The sequence below is a fragment of the Pseudopodoces humilis genome, chromosome 7 (genome assembly GCF_049639895.1).
Source record: "Pseudopodoces humilis isolate 2021_Gansu_Grassland_sample_001 chromosome 7, ASM4963989v1, whole genome shotgun sequence".
NCBI lineage: Eukaryota > Metazoa > Chordata > Aves > Passeriformes > Paridae > Pseudopodoces > Pseudopodoces humilis.
The window spans coordinates 17,686,967-17,714,237 of record NC_142206.1 but is presented as its reverse complement, the minus strand read 5'-3'; the positions used below and the strand labels follow the sequence as shown (position 1 = coordinate 17,714,237).

At 41.3% G+C, this 27,271-nt stretch overlaps 1 protein-coding gene across 11 annotated transcripts in view; it reads left to right on the top strand.

Annotated features, from left to right (window-relative positions):
* Window positions 1-27,271, top strand: part of TSPAN4 (tetraspanin 4) — a 427,450-nt gene that overhangs the window by 250,932 nt on the left and 149,247 nt on the right. The gene's annotated exons all lie outside the window — the stretch shown is intronic.

The following is a 27,271-nucleotide window of genomic DNA, read 5'->3' as shown; positions in this document are numbered from 1 at the left end:
GATGTGAAATTATGAAAACAGCAGAAGGCCCTTCATTATAAATCTCACCCCTCCTAGCTGGAGGAATATGTATGTTTGTCTGTATGTAGTACTTTGTTGCCCCCTGGGCTTGGCACTTGTACCCCATTTTCTGTGGGCTCCAAATATAACTGGCCAAGTAAGAAGTACAAAGTTCTCTGGCACGTTCTTCTTCAGCTGGTTGTACTTTTTCATGAAAGAATATGATTTTAGTTACATGAAGTTTTTACAACTTCTGTATACATTGCTGCTTTTTACATTTCCTACAGGGTTTACCTTTGACCCAAGGTTCATTTGTATTATGAAATTGTTTGTGACACTGCAAGGACACCATGTTATTGTTCTGTTCATGCTTTTGTTCAGGAAACATTCGAGATATTGCAGCTCCCTGGCATAGACATAGAATGAAAAGTTACAAGCATAAGAAAGAAAATGCAAGTTGAAAGCAATAAGGGTGTCATACTTCAAACCATTTGGTGCAGCATGTGCACTTGTCCTCATCATGTGGCTGAGCAGCTGCATAAATGCTCCATATTCCTGGTGAGATCCAAGCCAGACCTTGATGCTTCAGAGTCACATTTGATGCCATCAGTACCTGGTTTTGCATTGCTTCCCTTTGCTTATTGCTTGTGAGTTAATCCTCTTTGTGCATCATCTCATTTTGTCATAACTGACAATGCCATGTTAATTTTTTTTTATTTCAGCCATGTGTTGAGCTTTGGGGATCTTTTACCCTCTTTTATTATGTCTATAAAAGTGGAAAGGCTCTGTGGCCACAGAGTGTCAGTGGGCTGGGAGCTTTGTAGGATTCACAGTCTTGGCACATGCTTTGCTGTCTGCTGGTGTAACAGGAGCTGTTAGGTTGCACAGCAAGTTACAGGCTTGAGTTCCCAGTATGCTCAGTAAAACAACCATCTTTTTCTCATCACAGGCATCATTAGCTGTTAGGGACTGTTTCAGTTGCTCGACAGAGGTGTCAAATCTTCCACTGGTTTACCAAACAGGTCCATTTTCCCCAAATATCAGTCCAGTTTAACCTGTATTCTGACTGTGTCAGGTTGCACACAGATCCAGTGCTGTACATAGTAATTTTAGTTGGATTTTTGGTTTTGTCTCTACACCATCACCTGCTTTGTTCCTGAATTAGGCCCTCACCCCTATTGCCAAATGCTTTGTCCTTTCTTTCTAAGCAGTATTTGTGAAGTGGGGAAGCTGCAGGGGCACAGCTGGTTTCCCTACAGCTGTGCTGTGTTAATTAGCTCCAAACCTTTTAGCCTCAGCTATCCATGGACTCTACTGCAATGTTTATGTGGCTTCTGCTGCTGCAGACAGGGCAGACAGTGCCAGGGGGCTCAGCCGGGGCTCCAGAGCCGGCACGGTGCTTCACGGAGCTGTCCAGCCCGGAGCTCCTGAACCCCGGGCGCAGGTGCCGTGCAGTTCCTCCTGCAGGAGCTGTGCTGGGGCTGCAGGGCTGCCAACGCCAGCATAGCTAAGGGAGGGGTTTCAGTGTCACGGCTTTCAGGCTGGGAACACGTCCTTGTGCCAGTCCATACTGGTACCTCTACCTCTGCAAAGGGAGTGGGGAGAAGGAGAGGGAGCAGAGCCTCTCTGTAGGGTTGCAGTTTACAGGATCAAGCACAGCCTTGCTCGTCTTGGCACTGCTGTTAACGATGGTATTTGCATGAGAGGGTTTGGTGGGAATGTGGAGGGTTGTACTGGTATGTGCCAGTATTGTGGAATGAGGCTGTTCTCCAGTATATGAAGAGGTAGGTTTCATCAGGAAAAGCTGAGATGTATAAAAAGGGACAGTAAGAAGATTTTACAAGTTTACTGAAGTCCTGGAGACATGTTCTGAGACCTCTAGTGCCTTCCAAAAGATTTGAAAAAACTTCATTGTGACAATTCAATGCTGCTGCTGCTGATTTTGTCCTGGCTTGGACAAGCAGATGCTTAAAAGAAATCCATAAAGAGCTACAGGAAACAACAGTGGGATGTTCACCTCAGACATACTCTTTTTTGGGGTGAAGTGTAGAATAATTTCTGTTAACTAAACCATTTAATCACTGCATGCATGTGTATGTGCATGTGTATGAGACAGTGAGATAACTGAGTTTTTGTGAGCAGGTATTCAGTTTCGGCTAATAAGATCCTGTTTTGCTTAGAATTTGGACGTAACAAGTGACAGTAGCAGAACTTAGACATCTCTCAGGTTTGGAAGTTACAATGATTACACCAAAACAGTAGGTGTGTATATTGGGCAGGTATTTCTAGGGGGGAAAATATACATTAAGTTATATGAATATTTAGGGATGTTAAGAGAAGAGCATATATATAACTAAATAGTAGAAATTGAAAGATGAGAGGCACTGTGAATATATAAGAAGGGTATAATACAAAGTAATTTTGTAGATGATGGAACAGGAAGCCTCAGTAGATGTTTTTGGCAGGTTATGTGTTAAGGAAGGAATTCACAATCCAGGCTATTTACTTACTGTTACTTTTTTGAAATTCTTTTTGATAATAAAGAAGATTGTCACTAACATTACTGGGGAAGTCTCAAAAGATTTAAAACAAGCAATTTCCCTTTTTATCCAAATAAAATAATACCTAGGGCATGAAAATAAATACTTTTGTTCTCAGAAAACCACTTGAGCAATATCATCAAAGAAAACCCTTGTTTCTATATAGTTGCTCTAAGATCAATACAATGAGCTCACTCTTGGCCTCTGCACAGCCACCATCACTGTATTTGTGCTGAACCCAGTGCTCATCTCCCTCACTGAAGAGTCATTTTGTTTGCGTCAAACAACTTAACTGCAGGTCACTAGCTGTGAAACTACAATTCTGTTGTCTAATGCAGACATGGCTTTTAAAAATTTGAAGGAGATTAAATATAAGTAATGTTTTAGACTGGCTTTGCTTGCAGGTTTTTCTTAATTTACTCTTCTGCTTAAAATTAAATACATTATTTAAAAATAATTCATATATATAAATTGGGAAAAGATTCAGGAGAGAACTATTAGTGTTTTGGAAAACATTATCTCCTTACAAAAGCAATTATATAACAGCAGCTATTCCAGGCTATTAGGTGGTTAATAGCTGTGCCAGAAGACAAAAAAAATGGCCGGATGTTATAGCTGGAAGTGAGGGAATTCCAAAAGAGTTGTGCTTTAGGTCTGTGTCATTTAGAGTGTGCAATTACATATATACAGTAGGAGGAAGAAAAAAAAGAGGATGTTTGAAGAGCCTGTCTGTTTCTTTATCTTCTTCAAGCTGTTGCCACTTTTTGGTCATAAATTACTATAAAATTTCTATGACTGGGGATGACTGAGTCATCCAGACTGGGGAGATTTTATGATAGTGACAATTTTGAGTCTGGTGTCTTCAAAAGGGCTAATAAGACTTAAATATCCATGTCCTGTTGAATTTCCATTACAGCTGAACGTGGTTTGAGTCCTTTGAAGTTTTATTTCAAGTCTCTCTCCTTTGCTTGCAAAGACAGGAGGAGCTTTGCCCTTGAACAAGGCAACTGTGACATGAATTCGAGAAAGTGGGTCCTCACCTCTCTCATTTCAAACTCATGATTCTCTTAGCAAATGTCAAGCCTGAGCAGAAGTGTTAACCATGTTGTGTGTGGTGTCATATAATCCAGGATTTATGTGAAAGGCAGAAGGCTGAAGCAGTTTCAGTAGTCTTGGATGCTCTGCTTCTAATTGTCTGCTTAAATCCCTTTTTTCAAGTAAGAAAAGTCCTGAGAATGGCACAGTAAGACTGAGTTTTCTTGTAACACTGTGATAACCTTTTGTCAGACTGCATTTAATTTTCACCTCCTACCTCTGTGCCTGCTGCTGTGCCTCATACTGGGTTTGTTTTTATGAAAACTACAAAATAGGGTCTGTTTAAAAAACAGCTGCAGAGGGTTTGGGCTTCTTATGTCTTGAATAATTTTAGTAACTTTTGTAATCTGAGAAGAATGTATCTGCAATCTTACAAACTACTTACAGAGAAATTGTGCTGCTGCACTGTTTCTGTGGGTACTACTGAGCTGGCAGGCATCCTCTTACCCCTCCATAAGTCTCTGCTTTAGAACTTCCCCTTTCTGTTTTTGCTCTTTTGCCTCTGTTGGATATTCACTCTGTTTCTGCAGGCACACACTGGTGGGTTTGTTCTTTAGATGAATGTTGCATGAATATTGTTGTGTAGACAATGTTGACAGGGATTTTCTGGTTTTATTTTTTCTTACTTCATTCATATAGACTGTATTTTCCTGAGTTTTGAGAAGAAGCCCCTGGGACCATTGGACTGGATGACCTGTGTATCCCTAAGAAGATTTTAACACCAAGGGGATATTAATGAGCTGTCTCTTAATTTTTCTGCTGTGCCCTGGCTGTTTGTCCCTAATTGTTAGGTGCTCTCTTCTGGGAAGCTGAAACTTGCTGTTTGCTTCTTTTGAAAATATTATTAATTGAGCAGGAAGTTTTATTACTAGTTTGAACTTTTTAGTTGCCCTTGTCACTCCAGAGGGTTTGTGCAGTGATCTAGATATTGTTTATACATAGCAGTCTTTTTTAATTACCTTTGATCCCAAGTTCTTAACTGTTCCTTCTAATCTACTACCTGTAAGCCTGACAGAAGGATCATACAATTGGGAGAGTTTAATTCTATTGTTAGGCACAGCTGAATAAGCTATTAAAAATGTTTACTCATTAGTTAGTTGACCAGGTTCATAAAATGTGAAAGAACTTTACAGAAACAATGTAAAATGTAGGATGAATTTGGAAACCTCTGCACTTGCTGCCCTTGCTTCAAATGGCATGTTTTAGAGGAGCACATGCTTGCTTAAGAGCATAGGGTCAGAGGGACAGAGGCTGCAGCACTGTTGTATTTGGAGTGACTATGTAACAGGTTCTTCGCTTTGATCTCTTGGCAACATTTGGTATAGACAGAACTGAAGGTGCTTTTTATTTTTCAAGTCAAAATGGCTGGTGATGTGCCTGGGGCAGCTTCCATTCTACCTCCTATGGGGTTTGTATAATTTTAGAAGCTATGGATATTTGGTTGAGAAAATTCTTTTTCTTTGAAAAGTTGAACGTGCCAGTTCCTGTGGAGCATTCTTCCCGCTTCTTGTAGTGGTGTCATATCTGATGGAGGTGCTCTGGGCTGTGATACCAGACCACACTCCTTTAGTTGCACGTATGATGCTGCTTTGATTATTGAGAAATTGTGTCACCAGCCCAGGCTGTTGGTGCAATCACTCATTGTCTGAAGAAACTTGTGAGTAGCAGATCTCATGCATGTCCAGGCTTAGGTGTTGAGGAAGTGAGGAAGGACAGGAGTGGTGATGACCTGATTTGGAATTTGCATGTATCATTCACATTTTAAAAGCATAACTTGGATTTGTCTTATAAAGCACCCTTCTTATTTATCATTTTCAAACCTTTAATCAACAGTACTTAGCATAGTTTTTGCCTGCACTGTGATTTCCTCTCAGCACATCACTGAGGAGAACCAGTGCCACTGTTGTAATCTGCTTATTGCTCCGACTGCCTTGATTCTGTGACTTTTACTCAGCATTTTCCCTACTAATTCCAGCTTCTCCTTATCTTCTTTAGAGAAAAGATCCTAAAGAAGGTTTGATGCTGATTCTGCCTTTGCAAAAACTGGCCACTTATCTGAATATCTCCCTTCTCTTTGTTACAGGAATCAATCTAAACATTTTCTTTGGATGGTTTTATTGCAACTCATTTTTAGTATTGTTATTATGATTGTTCTGAATCCACATCAGCCTATATCTTTAACTTTTCCCTTTAAATTTTTCAGCATTCATTTTCCATCACACTAGCATTATTGCATTTGGTTGGACAAGCGTTGTCCTACCTGAACCCTGTGTCAGACACCTTGGAAGAAGGTGCAAAAAATTAAAATGGGCAATTTTTCCAGTTCATTAATGATTATCTTATTGGGGATGTTAAGAACAGGTATATAAAATGCAGAGTGGTGTCATATCTGATGGAGGTGCTCTGGGCTGTGATACCAGACCACACTCTTGAATTCTCTTGAAACCAGTGTGAGAAATTCCACCGTTTCCAGTAAGGGTCTGGGTTTCATTGGTATTTTCTGCCTGCTCTGAAGGTTAAGATAGTAATTTTTCTGGAAGACATGTACTCCCTACAGATAGAGTTTTGAAGATACACTTTCCTCTGTTCCCTCAATAATATTATCTTTGTAGGTTACAGGAATCTTTCAGTAGAGGAACCTCCCCAGTGGTTATGCCCTTATCCGTTCTTCCTGAATGGCACATCCCATTGATTTCTGTCACTGCCATTCTCAGGAAGTGATTCTTGTCAAAGCCCTCCATTTTTGGCAGTTATTCTGACTCATCTGTTTTAGCACTAGAGCTTCTCATATTGATGAACAGGCCCATATTGCTTCTGGTTGTGGGCTTGTAAACTTTTTTAGCCCCTCCCCATTTCTTCCCCCTTTTTTCCTTAATATTTTTAAATTCAAGATCTCTAATACCCTGGAAATATCCAAGATGTACCTCTTCTGCTTTGGTCTGTTTTTCCTGTAGTTCAGTTGTGGATATTCTGTCCTTGTCTACAGTTATCTCTTGTTTATTGGCTTAGAATTCTAGAAATTGCCTTTTCTTTAACATTGCATGGTAGGTGTTTTGACAAAGAATGCTCTACTCATTCAAAATCTTACCAACTCATCCCTTAAAAGTGGGCCTGTGCTAGGGAAAGTTTTATCAACCCCCTAGGAGAGCCTCTCTTCCTGATTTACACAGGAACTAGTGAGTTATCTGAGAGAAGCATCCTTCTGTTGTTTTAATCAATTGCTACATTTCTCACCTTCACACTAATTGGACCTGGTTTGACATAAAGCCCATGTGTCTGGAACCCAAGTCCAGGACTCACAGGAGAGGTGGTCTGGGGAGGATTGTCCACAGTGGATCTGATTAGCACATGTTTTTTAGCTTGATCAGAACTCCTGGTTTTATCACAGTGGTTGTGATCAATATGTTGTAGTTCCTTACGTTTAAGAGAGCAAGTCCGTGGCAGCATTTGTCCATGCAGGCTTTTACTGTCAGACTTCCCCTGTTGTCCGATATGGTTTCACTTAAAAGTGCTCAGTTGCAGAAGAAATATGCTGGGTATTAAGATGTGTTTAAGCAACAGTGAATGTGCAGAATCCAAAGGCAGTTCCTTATGTTTCCCTATTCCTTTCTCACATTTCTGCTTTCGTAAGTGTATCACTGATGAGTGTCTCTTCAGTAAATAGCAATTAGGCACATTCATCTGGTAAGGCAGCAAGCTCCTGATTAAGCAAAGTGCTGCAAGTCTGTGAAATCCCAGGTCGTGCAAGGACTGCCAGGCTGGCAGAAGCAGCCCATTTTGTCGGGATGCATCCATAGTGCTGTTTGCTGCTGGCTGTGGGGGAAGATGTAGGAGCTGCCCTCCTTTGGCAGCTGCCAGTCCTGCTTATATTTCAGTCGATAATGAAACTGCATGTCAGAGTGCGCTGGGGTGTTAAAGGTTTTCCAGAATTCTGCAGTTGGTACAACCCCAGGTGGCAGAGCCGCCTGTAGCCACAGCAGGCTAGATAAAAGAGAAGCCTCAGACTCCTCCTTTCTTGATGCTCTTTCATGCAAGCGATACCAGCTTTGAGGAAACCCAGGTGTTGTCTTCAGCTGTTCCTTATATCTGTGTTTCCATTACAGTGAGACTCTGTGTCATTCAACATACTAAAATACTGTAGTTTTATAATTGGATGTAGTTGGAGGAAAAAAAGGAATGAAAAATTGCATAGCCAAAATACAGTCCATGAGGAGTTTCGAGGGTTTTTTTATTTTTATGGCAAACTTTATCAATCACTCTAATAAAGGCAGTTTTTTTCTTATATTCTTGCCCCAGTTACCTCCTTGTGTTATCATGACTGTATTAACCCTTTTATTATAGTTATACTTCTACTTCTGGATAGATAGATAAACTGATGCAGAAGTTGCTCTGCAACATATTTTTCTTAAACTGAACATCTCACCCCAGGGACTCATCCAGTTTTCCAGAAATGTGTTTGTCAGGGTCCTGGATAAGCAATCTCATTTTCTCTAGATTATACTGCCTAAAAGATAATATAAGAAAAACTCTGCAGATGCTTTGTGCATTAAATAAAGAGCTTTCCCTATGAATTTAAATGTCCTACAACTTATTTTCTGTGATTCAATAGTGAGTTATATTTGGTTTATATTTTTGTAATTAGAGCGCAGAACAGATGGCAAACCCTTGATTTAAAGTGAAGTGTATTGAATAACCCTCAGTGCCTGGTGCCTCACAAGAATTCAGAGAAAAGTTGTGTTCTCTCACTTTTCCTGACCTTGCTCCCAGAGCTTTATGTGAAAACAGTGTTAACAGAAACATTTACCAAATCTCACTTAATAGCAGCACTATGTCTGCTGCTGCTTAGGCCAGTGAACTTAATCCACTTTAGAGTAGCTGGGGGGGAAATCATGAAGCATCAAATACCGTAAGCAGAGGCATCCTTATGAGGCAGACACTATAAACTGTCCACTTGGACAGCTGGGAGACAAATTCTTCATCAGAACTGAAGGCTTTGGCAAAAATACAAGATGATCTTAGAACACTACAAAGATACTTAAGTGATAGACTTTAAATAAAAGAATCATCTTGATCCTTGGTGAATTTCAGTATGATACAGCTCAACCACTTTAGTGTCCTTTTATCTTCCATCTGCATACAGAATTTTCCATTCTTTTTGTGGTGCTGTTTGTTCCATGAAGTACGTGTGGGCAAGATTCCATTTCAGCTGTAGGTAATCATGCACTTTCCTCTGCTACAGCAAACTGTTACAAAGCTTCTATCAAATTAAATATTTGCTTTTACTTCTCCTACAGAGAAAGTTTATCAGGGCTGGTAGGCATTGGACGCTGTCTCACCTTGGTGTTGCTTTTTGGAAGTGATGCCAGATGGATGCATTCCAGAGATGTAGGTACTTTCCATTTTAGAGCAAGCAGGAGCAAAGGAATGGGAAAAGGCAGTGAAAAAAATGTGAAATAGAGTTCTTTGGTGTTGACTTCCTGAGATCCCTTTCCCTTATCACCCATTTAGAAGAGAATTTATCTGATGTTGGCTGTAGGTCCAGAGAGGTGTAGGCAGTACCTGCAGATATAAATTGCTAGCAGAGATGCTCCTGCATTCAGAGTTTACCTATGGGAAAAAATAAAGGCCAATTTACCTCATTTCTCTGCCACTTAGAGTTTTGTTTTTTTTTTTTTTTTTCTTTCCCTCTCATCCTGACATTGATGTGCTGGCTTTACCACCATCCATCTATTCCCCTGCCTACACTTGGTCTCTTTTTAGGTTGTGTGTTTGGAGCAGGGTCGGGCTTTCAGCAAGGGGATTTCTGTAGCTAGATAGCATGTTTGTTACTGCCATCCAGTGTTATTGCTGTGTTCAGTTTGTGGCCCTTCTGATTTTTGCAATTTTGTTTCTAGGGTGATTCATTAATCTTGGGGCAAAGGCATTAGAATCTGGTCTCACAAACAGAAAGCAGAAGTGGAGGCCGCCTTCTTCTTCCAGCCCATCCTTGAGTTCAAGACTGATGTCACTTTCCTCTGAAAACAGAATATTTACTATGTTTAAGATCACAGTTCTTCCAGATTACTTGCTCAAACTGGCTGGTTTTGTTACCTTAAAATCCTAAGCCGCTGACTTAGTACACACTCTTAATGAAAAATCTACCTCTGAACATCCTTAACCTTGGACAAAAAGCCTCAAGCAACTCATCACAGTAATCAGGCATGGCTTGGGAAGCTGATGCTCCATGATTCCATCCCATACAGCACTTCAGTAAAAGTGTTATTCTTGTGTGATTGTGCTCATGAATTGCACTGCTACTGCCAGGAAAATCCACTTTTCCCCAGCTGCCTTGTGCTGCTTACCTTTTTTCCATGGTGGGGTGGAGTGGGCAGCAAAAGGAAAAGTTTGTAGCAGTATCTCAGTCTGGCATTCATGCAGCTGTAAGAACTCTGCTTTGCTAGCTGCTCTTTTTACATAACAGAATCTCAGATTCTCAGAGAAACTGGGGAAGCAGAGGAGTGTTTCAATGATTAATATCACTGCTGGGCACCAGGATGTCAGATTGCTCTGTAAAAGAGATTAAAAAAAATAAAAAGAAGAAGAAAGAAAATATTAAGGATAATTTTCTGCTGGATGCCTACAGGAGAAAAGTCATGTTTTCAAAGTTTTTAAGGAATCAGAATACAAAGTAGGTGTCTTCATGTCTATGTGTATCTTTAGGTGCATATTTTTTTTCAAATTACCAATCCTCTTTCACTCTTGAAAGATGTTTATTATCCTATAGTGATTACAGAATTAAGTAATACTTTTGACTTCAAAGACTTCTCTTCCTTTTTTATGATGAGGAATCAGCAATAAGGAAATCCCTGTTCTTCAACAAGCAGGCAGAAATCCTCAGATCTGGACACAAAGTGTGAGGAGCTGAATCCCTAGCAATATGCGCAGCTGTAGTGATCTTGAAAGCAGTGATTTTCTGTTCCAAATTAGTTGTTCCCTCACATTTGGGGAAACAATATTGTTTGAAATGGTTTCATATAGAGGCATACTGTCACCCTAAAAACTCAGCTTCTGAGCTTGCTAACATAGTTTTCTGAAGACTTTCCCAGGACAGTAACTGTAAACATAGATATGTGTACATTCTTTCTGTTACACGTCTTGTGATGAGCATCTCTCATGGCCAGTGCAGTGAGAAAGTGTTATCCTGACCATCCAATCCCTGGCCATGGTCAGGAGCCTATAAATCCTGGGGGGAAAAATAAACTTTCTTCTTCTTTCCACTGCACCTCGACCTGTGTCCATGTGATCTATTCATCTTCAGCGGTAACAGCATACCACCTGTGTTTTCAGTATTTGTATGTGAGAGTGCGCATGGCTAAGGAGTGGAAATGGATTTGCATGCTCAAACCTTCCTCTAACAGCACATTTTCTGCAGTATGAACTGGTTAAAGAAGTTGGAAAGGAGTTTTATTGATGTGTTCTATTTTTAGCAAGTAATCTGAACCAATTTATTCTCCTTGATAAGGCAGTGTATAAAAAAGAGGAGGAGAGGCAGCCTAGGGGAATGTGAAGCATCTTACTAAGGATGTTTCCCACGGTATCCCTTAATGCAATTTATTTATCTGCTGGTGTTTATTTTTGGGGGTGTTTCCATTGCCCTTCCTTTGCTTAAGTTTGTTAAAGCCATGCTGCTAAATACTGCTGCTGATCTGGATCCTGTTAGGATCAAAAGTATTGTAGGCTACAGGAGTGTGATTCCAACCTTAGCTTACAAGTTTTCTGTGACACCATTCTGTACAGACTGCAGTTTTGGGAAGTTTTAGAAGTCCTAACTTCCAGGACAGAAAATCTTCTGTAAAGGTGACAAACTCTCAAGTGACTCCTGAAGGTATTTAGGATGTAGGATGTATGATGCCTTCCAAGTACATAATTAACCAGTGAACAACTGTTGATACCCTGCTATTTCCTGCCAGTTGGAAACTATTCAGGGATGAGAGAAAGAAAACTGCCTGTACTGCAGTTTTGAATGTACCTGGAAGGTGTGGGGCTGCTCAGATCTCTAGAGGAAAGGCACTGTTCTCTGCTTCATTACATTCATTAAACTTTATTACAGACCTTAAGTGTCTGTAGGAATGCCAGAGAATCAATATGGCTCTGTTTCCTCTGCAAGAGTAATTTTCTGAGCTGTAGTGCACTCCACAGTACCACAGACCTAATCCCAAAAGGGTAAGATTAAGGGTACTTAATCCAACAATTCTTTATCTTTGTTGCTCCCCGCTAATCATGAAGGCCAAGTTCACTCTCAGGTTAAAGATTGAGTTAAAAGATAATTTCTTTGGAAATCCAGCCATTGCAGGTAATTGATTTCACCTGCCCTTCCAGAACCACAGGCTTTGCCTGGCCAGGGACATCCTTCAACCCTGGCAGAATTCCTTCTCCTCGTCCTCCTCCCCTGTCATTGCAAAGCTCTTGGTTTCTGTGATAAATAACGCTGCTCACAGACCCAAGTTTCCCCTGCCTGTCTAATAAGCAACCACTTAGTGCTGGTGACAGGAACTGCCCGCGGCGGTCGATGGCTGACGCGCGGCCATCGCAGCCTCTCCGGGTGACCGCAGCAGTGAATACCGATGAGGGGAACAAGTCTTTGCTGTGAACAGGATTTGCAGCCTGTATTCATGTAGCTAGAGAAGAAAGCACTTAGGAAAGGGTGCTCTTTGGGGTGAAATGACGGGACTGTGGATCTGAGTGTGTGTAGCTGTAAGGGCTAAACAAATGAGGCAGTGTAGATTTGAATGTGTAACCACCAAACGTGAGACTTGGTGTTCTGTTTAGGAAATTGCGACAGAGGAGTTGGAATCAGTTTTCTAGGATATAAGTATGTGAGGGTGTGAGTTTGGATAAAGATTCTGGGGCAAGCACTGGAATGAATTCAAGAGTTGTTTTCTTGGCACAGCTGATGTGGTGTTTGTGGACATGAACCTTGGAGAGTACAACACTACATGTTCCTGACATTCCTACAGATTCAGGTTCCAGGTGACTGTAATGATCTATTATGACCTTTACAAATCTCCATGCTCACTGATAGAACTGCTTATGATACTGGTCAGCTACTGTATGAGGAAGGGGAGCTAGAAAGCCATGTTCCTCTCGGATGGAATAGCTTTTATTGATACTAAGATGCCATTGGATTATTTCCATCTGCTTGAATACTTGTGGAGGAAAATCTTTCAATCTTCACACAAAGATGCATTCAACACTGCTGCTTTTTTAGCTCATACACTAATTCTTTCAGACTCATCCTATCATGTTTGATGTGCTTGGATTTTCTTTTCCCAATGCATTTTCTGTCTCCACCTCTCTAAGCTGTTTCCTCTCTACTTACCCTGCTGTAAAACTTTATTGTTCCCTTAGGTTGTGATTGACTGTCTTGCAGCAAGGTGATTTACAACACTTCACAATGAGCGTGTTATATAAAAATCAATTGTATTCTGTTCTGTGCTTTGGGTTTTGTGAGTTTTTCTTGGTTTGAATCCAACTTTCCATTCTTCCTTCACCTTCTAACCTGTTCTGTTCTACAAAAATACAGACTAGTGTGAGTACATATTATCCACTACAGATAAGATCTTGTGCACTTTCTTGTGGACTCTAGCAAACTATTTCTTTGTTCTGTGCAGTATGGATTGATTTTGTTCTTGTCTCCCAGGTTTTTTCCTTGACTTGGGGATCAATCTAATCTCTGCTTTTCCTTGTACTCTGTTCAGTTTTTTCTTCAGTTCTTTGATTAGATCTGACTGGGGCATTGTTCTATAGTGACACACTGCAATTTCATACTCTCTTGTTTTTTATTTTTTTCCCCTCCTGAAATACAGAATAATTTTCTTTGAGGTCCTTACAAGTGGCTGCCATGCTGTGAGCCAATAATTCAGCTGAAAATAAGAATGCCCCGGAGCTTCTTTAATGCATATTAATGCATATTTTAACCAACACAAGGTCTCATGTCATACCAGGAATTCACTAGAATGTCATCAACTTTACCTTAGATTTTTTTTGTTCTTGTCAGTTAGAGAGATTGGCATGTAAATATTTTCAAATCCCTTGAAAGCACTTTTCCTCTGTGATATTACCAAAGAATGCATTTTGTGTTACCGTGCAGTAACTGGAAGTAGTCAAGACTGCCCTGCCAGATTCCACAGGCTTCTTAAAGATTGTGCTGAGTAGTTTAAATGCACAAGGTCTCATCCTTTACCTGTCTGTGCAGTTTCAGGGAATGGGGAATATCACAATGACTGTATTTTGCTTAGTTCCCTTCACCATTCATTGTGGAGCTTTTCTGAGCAGCTCTCCAGTAGCTTAAGGCAGCTAGAGCAGAAATATGTTTCCTCTTCCATTGGCCATGCCTGGACTTCAGGTGGCAAAACAGCAGATCACGGTAAAGGTCATTTTAGATTATCTTCCTTCTTTTTTTGATCATACACAAAGCTTTGTCAAGAATGTCTTTGCATTTGTTTGCATTGTGTTTAAAACAGTGGGTTTTTTTTCTTGGTTTGTCCTCAGGGAACACAGTAATGTTCCTGGTAATTAGGAATAGTAAGATCGAAAAGCTGAGCCTCATCAAAAGCCAGTTGAAACAATTGGACAGAATCTGACTTAATTGGATTTACAGCAGGCCCTTCTCCAAGACTGCCTGTCCACCAAATAAGAAGTGGTAGGGAATAGCACTTTATAGGTAATTTTGTTCTTTTCTCTCTCTTCTATTGTTGTTCTGGCAAACCATTTGCAAGTGCCTACATGTCCCCCAGCTGGGTGTTTTGTCATTGCCACTTCCTTTCAGTAAGATTTACAAACTACAGGAGGGGTTCTGCTTTTCTTTTCCTTCCTGCTGAAACTCTGCAAGTAAAGATAATGTAAACCACTATGTTCTCCATCCTTTACATGGCCCTTCCAAAGTGCACAGTGAATGCTTCAAAGACAATTGTTTTACTTCATTTAATTGATTTTTTCATATATTCTAGAACTGCTGGAACAAGTACATTAAGGTTTCGATGCTGCAAGTCAGTTAAACGGGTTGTGTGTGTGCACTAACCCAGAGCTGTCAGGGCCAGTGAGAGAGCATCTTCCCTGCCTGCTGGCCTGCAGGAGGATTCTGTTTCTTGCACTGGAATCTCAAAGAATTTATTTTGGTGTTTCACCTCTAAATTAAAGGATTTTTATTCAAATGCTTCAGTAGATGCACTGTTACGCATCACCTTTAGATTTTGTTTTCCTGCACTTGTGGAAATCACACTTTTCAGTGCCTCCCATTTTCACAGTGTAATCTCCTCCTAAATAGCAAAAGAGGGCATGAGTGGGCATTTGGGTTTTTTTACCAACTCTTTAACACCTTATGATCTCATTCTAAATGAGGCAGATTACATTATAATACCAGGCATTTACTTGAGTAGGATTATTACAGGAGTAGGCTCATTTCATGGAGGTACACGTTTTGATGATTCCCGTGGGATGACATTTTTGTCTGCTGTGACAGTTTTGCTTACAAAATTGTATTCCTAATGTCTTTGTCATCAAAATTCAGCTAAGGAGTTGTCAGAAATTTGTAAGGCAGAAAGAAGATCCAGTTGCTCTGAGAGCACTATATTTAGCTGTGCATTAATGCATGTAATGAATGAAGACTTGTTTGCATCTATGAAGAATCAAGAGATGCTTCAGAGGCGTGCATGGAGCAAGCATATGGAATTGCTTGTTGAAAGTTAAGTCCTGCTATTTTCTATAGCTCATGCAATAAATTACCTGACAGTATAAAGCAGATTTTTTTAATCCTCCAAAACCATGCTATGTATCTCTTTAGATATGAGAGTGGATAAACAGAGCTCCAAATGAACATTTTCCATGCAAAACCAGAGACTGGGAAGTTTCTATTGCAGGTGGCAAATTGACTCTTCTCATCAATATTTTGTCTTTATCAGAAGAAAGACATATTTCTAGTATTTCATGTTCTGGCCTTGTAGTGGATGCATGTAAAGTACAGGAAACTGAAAAGTCCTTGAGTTAGAGTGAGCAGTACTTAGCAATAAGTAAAAATACCAGTTTCTTATCAATATTTTTCTCATCCTAAATCCAAAACACAGCACTGTACCAGCTACTGTGAATAAAAGTAACTCTACCCCAGTCAAAACAAGGGCACAGCTGAATGAAATCAAAACTCTCTAGAAATGGATCTATTAGGTCACCCAAGATCTGCTTCACCTTAGTGTCTGCAGAACAGACACTAACAGAAAATGGGAAAAAAACCCTAAGTTTTTGGAATAGCAAGTTCAATAGTGTGAGAAATGAACTTGTAAAAATTCGTAAAAATCTAAATAAATGTATATAACAATAACGAAATAAAATATAAAGTACAGTATGACACACAAGCCCTTCCCAGATCTAGCCACGAATTCCCACTCAAAGGATAACGATCCTAGCCGGCGCCCATCAACAAAAGAATAGACAGGACGCGGCCCATCAAGCTGACAGGAAAAAAAAAAAACTCCTCAAACTGACAAGGACAGGCTCGGTGACCATCAACGGGGAAGAATAGGCAGGACACGAAACATCAAGCCAAAACGGAGAGGCACCGACGAGATATTCATCACCGGACCCGAACACCTCGCCTTGCGGGCTACCGTTGGGGGAAGCCATCAAGTAAACAAAAGGAAAAATCCAGCCGAAATATCCATCGGCTCCAACCCGGATCCAGCCATCCCATCCGGATGGCCTGAACCACAAGAGCCACTCAGAATTTCTTTACATATGAGGAGACTCGGTCCGGACGTCCATTCGACTCTATTCTCCAATGCCAGGAAATCAATTCATACGACAATCAAGGACTGTTGATGAATGGTGCCTGCCTGGAATTTGGCCTCAAGGCTAAAAATCCCTATAAAAACCCCGGACAGTCTACCCTCCTGCGTGGATTTGGGAACACCTATACCTTTGAGTATAGACCCCTGTCCACCCAGCGCTGCGCTGTTTGTTTTATTGTGGTTTTCCCTCATTGTTTATTTTTTTATAGAAATTGTTTTATAATAAATTGTTTTTATTTAACCCAAATCTGCCTTTGCATTTATAACAATAGCATTGATTGGTAGGAAATGATGTTGATACCCTACCTTGGAAGGCACTGCCCAGGAGTTGTGCCAGGGCAGTGTAAACCACTGTCCAGTGCTTCAGAAAGAGGTAGGATGGCCAGGACTGTTTTCACATGGAGAGAGCAAGCCTCATCTAACTGCTTTAAGAAAATAAATTATGTTCCTTTCAGAGACTTATGGGTGGAATCTAATTAGAGTACTGCAGAAAAGGAACTAAAAAATTCCCTATAAGTGGATTTGTTTGCTGGCAATTTGATATGAAATCAGGGGACTAGGAACAGATGATCAGCCATTTATTTATTTATTTATTTATGTTTTTTGTTTTAAGAGATTAGGAACTACAAAATGCATATTACAGACTTCTGGCATCATTAGCAATTTCTCCAGCTTTATTTTCCCTGTCACTCTGTAATGAGTAATGAACTAAGCTGGTACTTAAGCCAGCTTAACAAGCTATTACTTTTTAAATTGCAAGTCTCCCAATGTGTCCTTTTCCTTATTATTAATTTTAAGTAACTCTTATTTTTATTGCTGTATTTCTGTTCTTTATGAATTTTGCATAATGTTTGTATTCACATGTCTTCAGTCCTCCCAGTAAAGATGCAGTGATTAGATGCAGCTCTCTCTCACCAGCTGCCAACACATAAGAACAAAGGATGATCCCAGGCAATGAAAAGTCAGAAAAACTATGGTCAAAGTCAGAAATCTACTTTAGGGGCAAGAAAGTATCAGAAATTCACTGCTACATTTAAGTTGCTGAAATTCCTGAAAGGCACTTAAAATTTCATGTCTATTAACATCATTTGTAATTGAACTGCTGAGAGTAGTGATGAGGGCGAACCAGAAATTTATCTTCCTTGAAAGCTGTCTCTGGCCACTTGGCTATAAGGAAGATGAGGTCGATTCACTGGTCCTGTTCAACTCAAATGCTCAAAGAGAGCATTATTGATGAATAATGAAGATTACTGAGATCAAAAGACATTATGGTATGTGAAAAATTTAACGTAGTTTAATCAAAGCATGTGTTGTGTGGTAAATGTAGGGCAGAATGATGAATGCAATATCACATGCTCGTGTTTGCCATTTCCCATAAAGTAAGAACAAATGATGTCCAGCAAATGTGGAAGTTCATTTTTTCAATGACAAAGGAAAATACTTGGAAATTAACCTACTTGTCCTTATTATCTTAATGGAGATTGAAAAACAATTTGTAAATGTGAATTTTGGGATCTCTCTTCTTTTTCCAAAGGCTTTTGCATTGAGGTTAGTTGGGTTTCTTGAGTCTTCTTCAATTCCTGGACATAATAAAGGTCATATTAATGTGTTCAGAGTTAATATACTTGTGGGTTTTGGAAGATGTTTTCTAAATTATATTATATCACTGTGTGCTCTACAGTTTACTTTGCCTCTCAGAAGTGACCCTGTCAGAGATTAGAATAGGTGAATTACTGGTCTAATTTGAAGGTTCCATTTCTAAATGCGTAGTGAAGCTATCATTGAAAAAAGAAGTCTTTCTATAAATACTGCTGAATTAAAGGCCAAGACTTCTGAAAACAGTTAGTTTTGGATGCTTTTTTGTTGTGCTTAAGCCATGGACCTCCTTTGATGGGCATTGATGTCTCAAAAATAAGGCACTTATGTCTTGAATGTTGCATAAAGTTCTGGTGCCTCTCACCTCAGAAAACGCTCAAACAACTGTAAAATGTGCAGAGAAGGGGTTCAGGAGGATCAGAGACAGGGAATGAGCTCCTGATGCAGGGTAGTTAAGTAGACTGGATCTCTTGAGTCTAAGGAATGGGTGACTTGAGGAGGGACTTGACAGATTCTGTAAGCATAACATTAGGGGCTGATGGAAAAAGATGAATAAGGAATGCTTTCTTGAAGAATATATGGCTAAGTGTGTGGATGTCACGGAACATACTGTAGGCAGCAGGAGCTCAGAAAGGAGAAAATCAGGACTAAAACCTATTAAGGTCTGTGAAATAAGGAGACACTAAGAATCAGGATATGCTCTTTGGCTGGAGCTGGAGTGTGAGGCAGGGCCCTGGGGAAATGTCCCTGTGTGGTGCCTCTGTCCTTGCCTTGTCTCTTCCCTGTGGTGTAAAGTGTGGTTAGAGTTTCGCTGTTGCTCTTGATAGAAAGTTGTTCTGACTTGCAGCCATTTCTGAGTAAAATATCAGCCTCTCGCCTCTTGAGAAAAAGGCTGTGTAAAAACATCGCCATTTAGGCACAAAAAAAATGTATCTCTACACTTCAGGACCTAAAATGCCAGTTTTTAGAACATTAATTGTAAAGAATGTATAGGGTATCACCTTGCTCTGTGTCTGACCTCAGTAATATGGCATAGCTTGTAGATTAAGGTATTATTTTCTGCAGGAAGAAGGATTGAAACTTAGCCATTATTTGCGTAAAAGAGAATACTTCATGCCAAGTGACGGTATTAGGTGAGTGATGCCATCTTATTTCTTGTTATGAGTGTAAGTGTAATCCCATCTAAATATGGTTCTGCGGGATGGAGCTTAACGATTGCAGAGAGGAGTCATTACAGACGATCAAGTAAATAGAATGTATTTAGAAGGAAAAAAAGCTTACCAGCTTGAAGAGTTACTTACCCAATGGCTTAGTGCATGTAGGCAGAGAAGTGGTTATTCTGTCAGGCTTCCTATGTACCTGTCAGAGTGTTTTCTGCTCCACACTATACATATTTATACTGTATGATTGAAGATTCATGCAAAGGAGCTATTGCCAGCTGTGATATGTATGTGCTTTCTCATGACAGGAGTATCTTTTTAAATAGGAAAGCAACCCTTTAAAATATGCAAGGCACAGACTTATCTTTCACACCTGTGATGGATTGACCTTGGCTGGATGCCAGGTGCCCACCAAGCTGCTCTGTTACTCCTCCTCATAGTTGGACAGGGGAGAGAAAATATAATGAAAGGCTGGTGGATAAAGATAAGGACAGAGAGAGATCACTCACCAACTGCACTGATCAACAAAACAGGCTAAACTTGGGGAAATTAGTTTCATTTACTGCTAATCAAACCAGAGTAGAATAATCAGGAATAAACACAAACCTTTAAACTCCCTTTCCCCCTGCCTTCCCTTCTCCCTGAGCTTAAGTTTATTCATCATTTTCTCTCTCTTTTCCCTCCAGTGGCACAGGGGGATGGGCAGTGGAGGCTGTGGTTGGTTCATCACATATTGTCTTGCTGCTTCTTCCTCCTCACAGAGAGGACTCTTCATACTCTTCCCCTGCTCCAGCATGGGTCCCCCATGGAGTCACAAGACCTGCCAGCAAACCTGTTGCAGTGTGGGTTCCTCTCTCCATGGGACCACAGGTCCTGCCAGCAGCCTGCTCAAGTGTGGGTTTTTCATAGGGTCCCAGTGTTCTTCAGGCATCCACCACCCACCGGCATGGAGTCCTCCAGAGGCTGCAGGTAGATCTCTGCTCCTCCATGAACCTCCATGGGCTTCTGGGGCACAGCTGCCTCACCACAGGTTGCACGGGAATCTCTGCTCCAGTGCCTGGAGCATCTCCTCCCCTCCTTCTTCACTAACCGGGGTGTGTGCAGGGCAATTCATCTTCCTAGTCTCCCTTTGGCTCCCATTGCACGGGGTTTTCCCCCCTCTTCTTAAATCTGCTGTCCCAAAGGCACTACCATCATCACTGATGGGCTCAGCCTTGTCCAGTGGTAGGTCCATCTTGAAGCTGGCTGCCATTGCCTCTGTGGGACATGGAGGAAGCTTCCAGCAGCTTCTCACAGAAGTCACCTTTGTAGCCCCCTGCCTACCAAAACCTTACTGCACAAACTCAATACAACACCTTTAGGCAAACAGGAGAAAGGAGGGTGGGAGGTGGAGAGGGAGAGTTACTTAAGCAGTTCTTGTGAGAGTTCCCAGGTCTGTTCACTCTGGTTTTCCCTCAGGCTAACAGAGCTTTCCCTGTACAGTACCCAACAGCCAAAGTGCGTAGGAGGGTCAGTCTGCCAGCAGCACGTGCTCAGGAGATGGACCCTTGGACTGATATGTTGCTGAAGGATTCTGGTTCTCACCCAGCCCTGTGAAGTTAAATAACTTGCCTAAGTATCAAACAGGGAGCATGTTCCAAAGACAGCTTTCATACAGGATTTGAGTAGGGTGAGCAGGCAAGTGCTTGTTTCACGTTTGCTGTTGGATGTAGGCAAAGTAACCTCGGCACAGCAGAACTGCTGACATTGGAGATCTAAGTACTGACACTGATCCCAAAGGCTCTAAGGAGTGCTTGCCCTGGCATCTCTCCTTGCATCATTTTCCTGCACTTTCCTTAGGTCATTTGACAGGTTGATCTGCATTACAGCCTCTGCTGCAAAGAACCTGAAGTGGTAGGAAGAGTTGTGAATCTGCACGGAGTGTTGTCAGCAGGGTTGTATTTACAAACCTGCATAAACACTTCTCCATATTTTTCCTGAGTACAGACATTCTCTTTGGTCTCAGACTTTGCAGAGAACTTAAATTCATTCCGATGGAGAAAAATACACAAATGAGAAAAACGGAAAAATATCTACTTATCCATAAGACAAACCAATAGGGGTCATTAGTAATAACAATTTAGCTTTGCTCTGATGCTGGCAGAGGCAATCTCTTTATCTCCAACCTAGATAACAGTGAATTTGGAGGCACGGGGCTGCACTGTGGCTGACAGTGACAGCAATCCGCTGCCTGGGAAGCTTGGTTGAAAAAGCAGCCTTAGAGGTGTACATGCTGCGTCCATACTGGCTCTGGCCAGTTTTCCCACCTGCCACTGCTTCCTGTTACTGCAGGGTTGTGTTAATATTTGTATTTATTGACTTTCTGTCCAGATATTTAGATACTGGTACAGACTCCCTTCAGTGCTGCTATCTCTGATGAGTTACTTGATGTATTTCAAAGATTTTTAGAGCCAAAGAATATATATTTTAAAGTGTGCTTTTGATCAGGGAAGCAACTAAGTAAAAATAACTCCATTCTGATTTCAGAATGGTTCCCTAGTGGATTTTCAAGACACTTGATTATTTTGACAAATAGAAATCTTTATGCTGCTTCTCCCTGCAGACCTTATAAAACTATGGAAGAGTGGCCTGCAGTCTTTCCTGCCTAAAGCATCTGATATTTTAACTCCTAGGCACAGTCCTGAATATGGAATTCAGAGTCTTTATTACCTGTGCTGCTGTTAGAGACAGGAGAAATGTAGCATGATTTTTCCAGTCCCAAACCAGTATTTCTGAACTGTCAGGGAAGAAAGAGCCCATCACTGAGTTGTAAGCTGAGCAATAACAGAATGAGTGCAGGCTCTCTGCTGTCACTTCCCTATAAGCTGACTGCTCTGGTGGTGAGCTCCTACTGACAGCCGAGCAGGAGGCTCTATGCTGTGCTTTTTTTCACTCCTGCCACATACTGGTTAGGCATGCTGAGGCTTAGCTGCTGCATTGCTGATTTGAGATGGAGCTCAAAAGTAAAATCTCAATTTCAGCCTGGATTTCAAGCCCCGTGAACCTGAGACTCCTTTGATATGAAGGTTTTTGTTTGAAATCCTAGCGCAAGTGAGACACAGCTGTAATGTCCAAAAGCTGTATGAGTCTTGGTGTGACCCTTCTGGCTTTCTGTGAGCAGGGAGGCACATGTGTCTTGTTGGCAGTAAACCTGAATCCAAAACTTCCTGAAACTATTAATAAGTGCTCATTTAATGTGTCTCAGGAAACAGAAGTTTGGGGTTTGTTTTTCTTCCCTCTACTGATTAAACAAGTTGTTCCTGAAAATTTTGTGGGAGCTGGGGAAAGCCAGGGCTGTGAATCCTACTGTGGATTAAGCCAAGTCAAAACTGTAACTGAAAGTGCAAAACAGGGCAAAATGCTGTGAAGTAGATGTGGAGAGGACCTGTTTGCTTTAGTTTTATCTTGTGCTGCCTCTAAACTCTGAACTCAGAAACTGGTTGGCAGCTTGTTCATCAGCATTTGGGCATAAGAGAGATCCATGCCTCTTGCTCATCCAAACTACTTCTTAAGCAGCATTTCTTACAGCTGGTCAGGAATGGCTTTTTGTTCTCATGTGCAGCCTCAATATAGGTCAAATGAATTTTCATTTAAATTTTCTGTCCTAGGGTTTTCTTTTGGAGAAGATATGAGCAATGGGGTTTTTTGTTAAACTAAATCTAAAAGCTTCCTTTTGTAACTGTGGCTTTATGCTTTGCTGTATTCAGATGCAAACCAGTAATTAAGTCTCTTATACAATTTTTCTACCTTCCTCTAATAGATGGACACTACTGCCCTGGAACTCTTGTGAACCACTATGTGCTTGTGAATATAAATCCACTTCAGACCATTATAGAAGCAGAAGGTCCATAATGCTGAGATGTGTGCTTATTACTTAATGGGTATTTAGTCTTTAGGGATTCTGACTGTCCTGATGCTGGGATTTGGAAATCTTCTGAGAGGAGGCTTCCAGGTCTAAGCATTCGGATGACACCTGGTCTCCTGTAGTAACTAGTGCTACTTCAGGGAAATGGCCTCACTCATTTAAGGTGTATTCAGGGAGCAGACTTATGAAAGAAGAAAGACCAAAATAAAAGCCACTATTTTTCTAAAGGAGCCTCTGATTTGGGGTTTTTATTTTGCCATGATCCCAACAGCCTATACATCTGGTTCTCAGTGGTTCTTTAAATGCTTGGAACTATTGGATTTTTAGAGGAATCAAACTGATGACAGTTTTTCACTCGTATTACTAAATAAACATTTGAAAGGAAGGGGAGAGGAAGAGTTAAAGAAAATGGAGATGACATTACAGATTTGATTCTGTTACTGCTATTTGCTGGTATATTTTTCCTGCTAATTATAGAGTCCTTTTCAGTTTAGTACCACTTGTTTCAAGGTGGACATTAACAGCAAAACAAAAATAATGTGAGATACATTTGATGCCACCTAATTAGTTTAGCTGAAAATTCCAGTCAGAGACCAAGACCTTCTCAGACCAGGCTTTCTATACCTTTAATAGAAAATCAGTTCATAACTCAAAAGAGTTTGAAGTAAAAGTGTCAGAGGAGAGAAAACCAACAAAAATGACAGATGGGAGAGTGTGCAAAGAAACAGCAAGCTAATTAAGATTAGCATAATAAGCAATGCAATGAGGTTATTGTAATGCTCAGTAATTACAGACAAGTAAGAAACTGATGGGTGGTGAATTTCTTATTTTCTGCTTGAAAGTAATTGAATTCTTTCCTGCTGTTCTCTCTGTGTGTAGGAGTGTATTTTCAAAGCCCCTTCCTGCTTTTTGGTGTGGTAACTTCACTACTTGAGCATGTTTCCTTGGGCTGCCAGATACCTGGTTTGATGGAAGCTGTACCTAGAACCATGGGTGCTCTCAGTGTGTAGAAAGCATTTCCCAGTACAGTTTCATACATCCTTTTGAAGCTTATGTTTCACTCTTTGCATGTTTTGCCTACTTACAAGTCAGTGTTTGTGAACATATGAAGAACCTGTTACTATTGGGAGAGTTAAATAGCTAGAGTAAGGATGCTGAGATAAATGCTGCCTACTCTGAATGCAGCCCTCCTTTCATAGTTGCATTTGGTGGTGTGGCCTGCCAGAGTGGTTTGCTCACAAGGCAGCAGGTCCAAGAAGGGAAGCCTGTCCAGTAAATGAGGCCAGGCTTGTGAGCGACTGCAATCAAAACATGCTCTTTACTCCACAGACAGGAGGACAGATGGCTCTGGAGTTTATGAAATCAGGTAATAGTCTCTTGTTGAAAGAAGCACATTAAATGTGTCAATCAGCCACAACTTGGAAAGCCCCCATTTGACTACTTGAATAATCAGAGCAGGTTCTCCCAGGGCTGACAAGTTGAAAATCTGTCATTGTTTTCTCCAGGGAGTATGAAGTACACGGTAGTAACAAACTAAGAGGGCATGTTTTTAGGAAGAAAATGAAAAGTACAGTGATAGTCCTTTCAGTAGGTATGTCCCTGGGATGAATGTCCTTATATCCATATGCTCTGCTTTGGACCCAGCAAAGCCTTACCCCTGAAATCTTCATTCAGGTTTTTAGTTGACCTTAGTTCCTTTGAAGTAAGATTGACCTGCACTGGTTTAGTGTCTTCCTAGTCCATGTGGCTATGCAAACTGTGCAGTTTTTTAGCTGTGTGCTGGAGGAGCTTTTTTTTTTTTTTGCTTTCTTTTTTTTTTTTTTGAGAGAGAGAGGGAAGGCTGCTATCCTCTATTTTTGGTTGAATTTTTGTACATCTACCTGGTAAGTCCCAGCTCATTCAGTTATTACATCAGAGACCTCAATGGTTGGAACTTCTTTTAGCTGCTAAGCTACTGCTCTTCACAAAAAGGAACATATTTGGAAGTTCAGCAAAGTTACAGATAGAACGGAGTTCTCATAGGAAGCCCCGTTGTCTCCAAGGCAGGAGTAATTTTCTTTTCTCTGGTAGCAGACTGTGTACTGGCTTCAGGTATCTGCCTGCCTGCTTACCAGCTCCCTGCAAGCCAGAGCTACATGAGAGATGCAGCACACAAGCTTCACAGGGCAGAGTCATCTGAGAATTTCCTGCTACTGCGAAAATCACATCTGAAACATACTAGAGATTTTCCTTCTCACCTTCTGCCACATGAATATCTACTTTACACAGTTCTTTTTTAGGACTCAGCTTGGGCTTGTTTTGTTCATGACATGAGTGTTGGGGTGCTGTGAAGGCACCTGAGTCCTTCACACAGCAGGCTGGGCAGGGGTCTGGCTGGGCAGGGTGCATCTACACCTTAACCCAGTAAGGGAAGCAGGGCCAGGCTGGGGAGGGTTGTCAGGGTCAGCTGGAAGTCCAAATTATTGGACATGTGTGTGGTAATGAGAGTTGTCTGAAGTCCAGCTGAGAACACAGATCGGGGTCAGGACCACATCCAGTGACACTGGGCAGGTCCATAGTGGTGAGTGAAGCAGTTCTGAGGTCAAGTCAGGAAGATGGGATGCAGAGCAAAATCCAGATCAACACAGTCTGTTGCCTGGCACAGACACGGCTGGAGCTGGAGACAGGCACGTCTCCACGACAGCTGGGGCAGCGACTGGAGGCTCAGGGCTGAGCCCCTTGGGCAGAGGGCTGGGGGAAGGCCCTAGAGGAGTCAGGGTGACTCAGATCTTGGCCTTGAACTTACATTGCAGCGCTTTGTATTGGAATAGCTCAATTTCACACTTTCTGTGTTTCACTGTCAGGAAGAGGAAAAATTCAAAGCCAATTGTGGAGCCTTTGCAGTTGGTACAAATGCCACACTTGTGCAGTGCTGCTCTCAGAGTGGGGAGGGAATCATTCCCCTACACAGACTGCGGGCTGGCTACATCAGGGTGTTGGAAAAGCTCTGCTGAGATGGACCTCACATTGTCAGCTGGAAATTTATGTAGGTGATCTGCTGCTCAACAATCCACTTTCTGCTTCTCTTGTCGCAGCTGGGGTCGTATGACTGACAGAGCCCTTTTTCAGACAGTTGGAGTTTGAGCATGGCTTTGAAATGCCTTCATGTGCTGCTGCAGCAGCAGTTGAAGTTGTTCCTCCATTTCCATTCATCATTCCTTCAAATGTAGGAATATTTATCTAGCAGCTGAATCAGTGTTTCTGTGGTTTGCTGCAGGGCAAGTTGGGAGTGTTGCCTTACTGGGAATCCCTGGTAGCTTCATGCTGCTGTAGGTGTTGCCTGCTTTGGCTGGCTCTGAAGGCTGATGGCTTTAGCTTTACTTTTTACTTTTTTTTTTTACTTTTTTTTTTTTTTTTAAGAACCATTCAATATTTTCTTCCTGTTCAATCTCTTAAAAAAACACGCACTCCAGGTCTGTGGCAGAGAAAAATCAGCTATAAATTGCTTGATCTCCTTTCAGAGTAGCTGCTTATGAGTAATTTTTCAAAGAATTTTGTGGGGGCATGAGGAGACGGGCCATACCCACACTGTTTCTCTAGCACAGAGACATACTGGCCTTCTTCCAGAGTGAAATGCTGACTTGTATTTTGTTGTGCCTTGCTTGAGAGATGTTTGCATAGGTGTTGCAAGTCTCAGGTGAAAGGAAGCCAGCTACAGTCAGATAACCTTGAGACAGTCAGCTGCAACTTTCTTTTGCCTGTGCTGCCTACAAGCCCATGACTGGACTGCATTCAATATTCTTCATTTTGAAAACATTACTTTTTCAGGGATCCCCAACAAATCTCACTTGTCTTCAGCATTTTTTTTTCTTTTTTTTCATGTGAGTTGAGGAGCAGGGAGCAAATAGAGGAGCTGAGGGAAAAGTGACAGCCTGTTGCCTGTGAGCCTCTGCTCTTTAGTGCCTTTTCTTGATCCATCCTCAGGGTTACCAAAGAAAATCATCTTTATTTTGTTTTTTGGAAAGTAGAGACTTGTCAGGTCAAAATGTAACCTAAACCCATACTCACTCACACAATTCATAAGCAATGCACAGCAGTTGGTATGTGAGCTGTCTGAGCCCAGTGGCAGAAGCCAAAAACGGAAAGTAACCCAAGAATTCTGTCTGCCAAGAAGCCAAG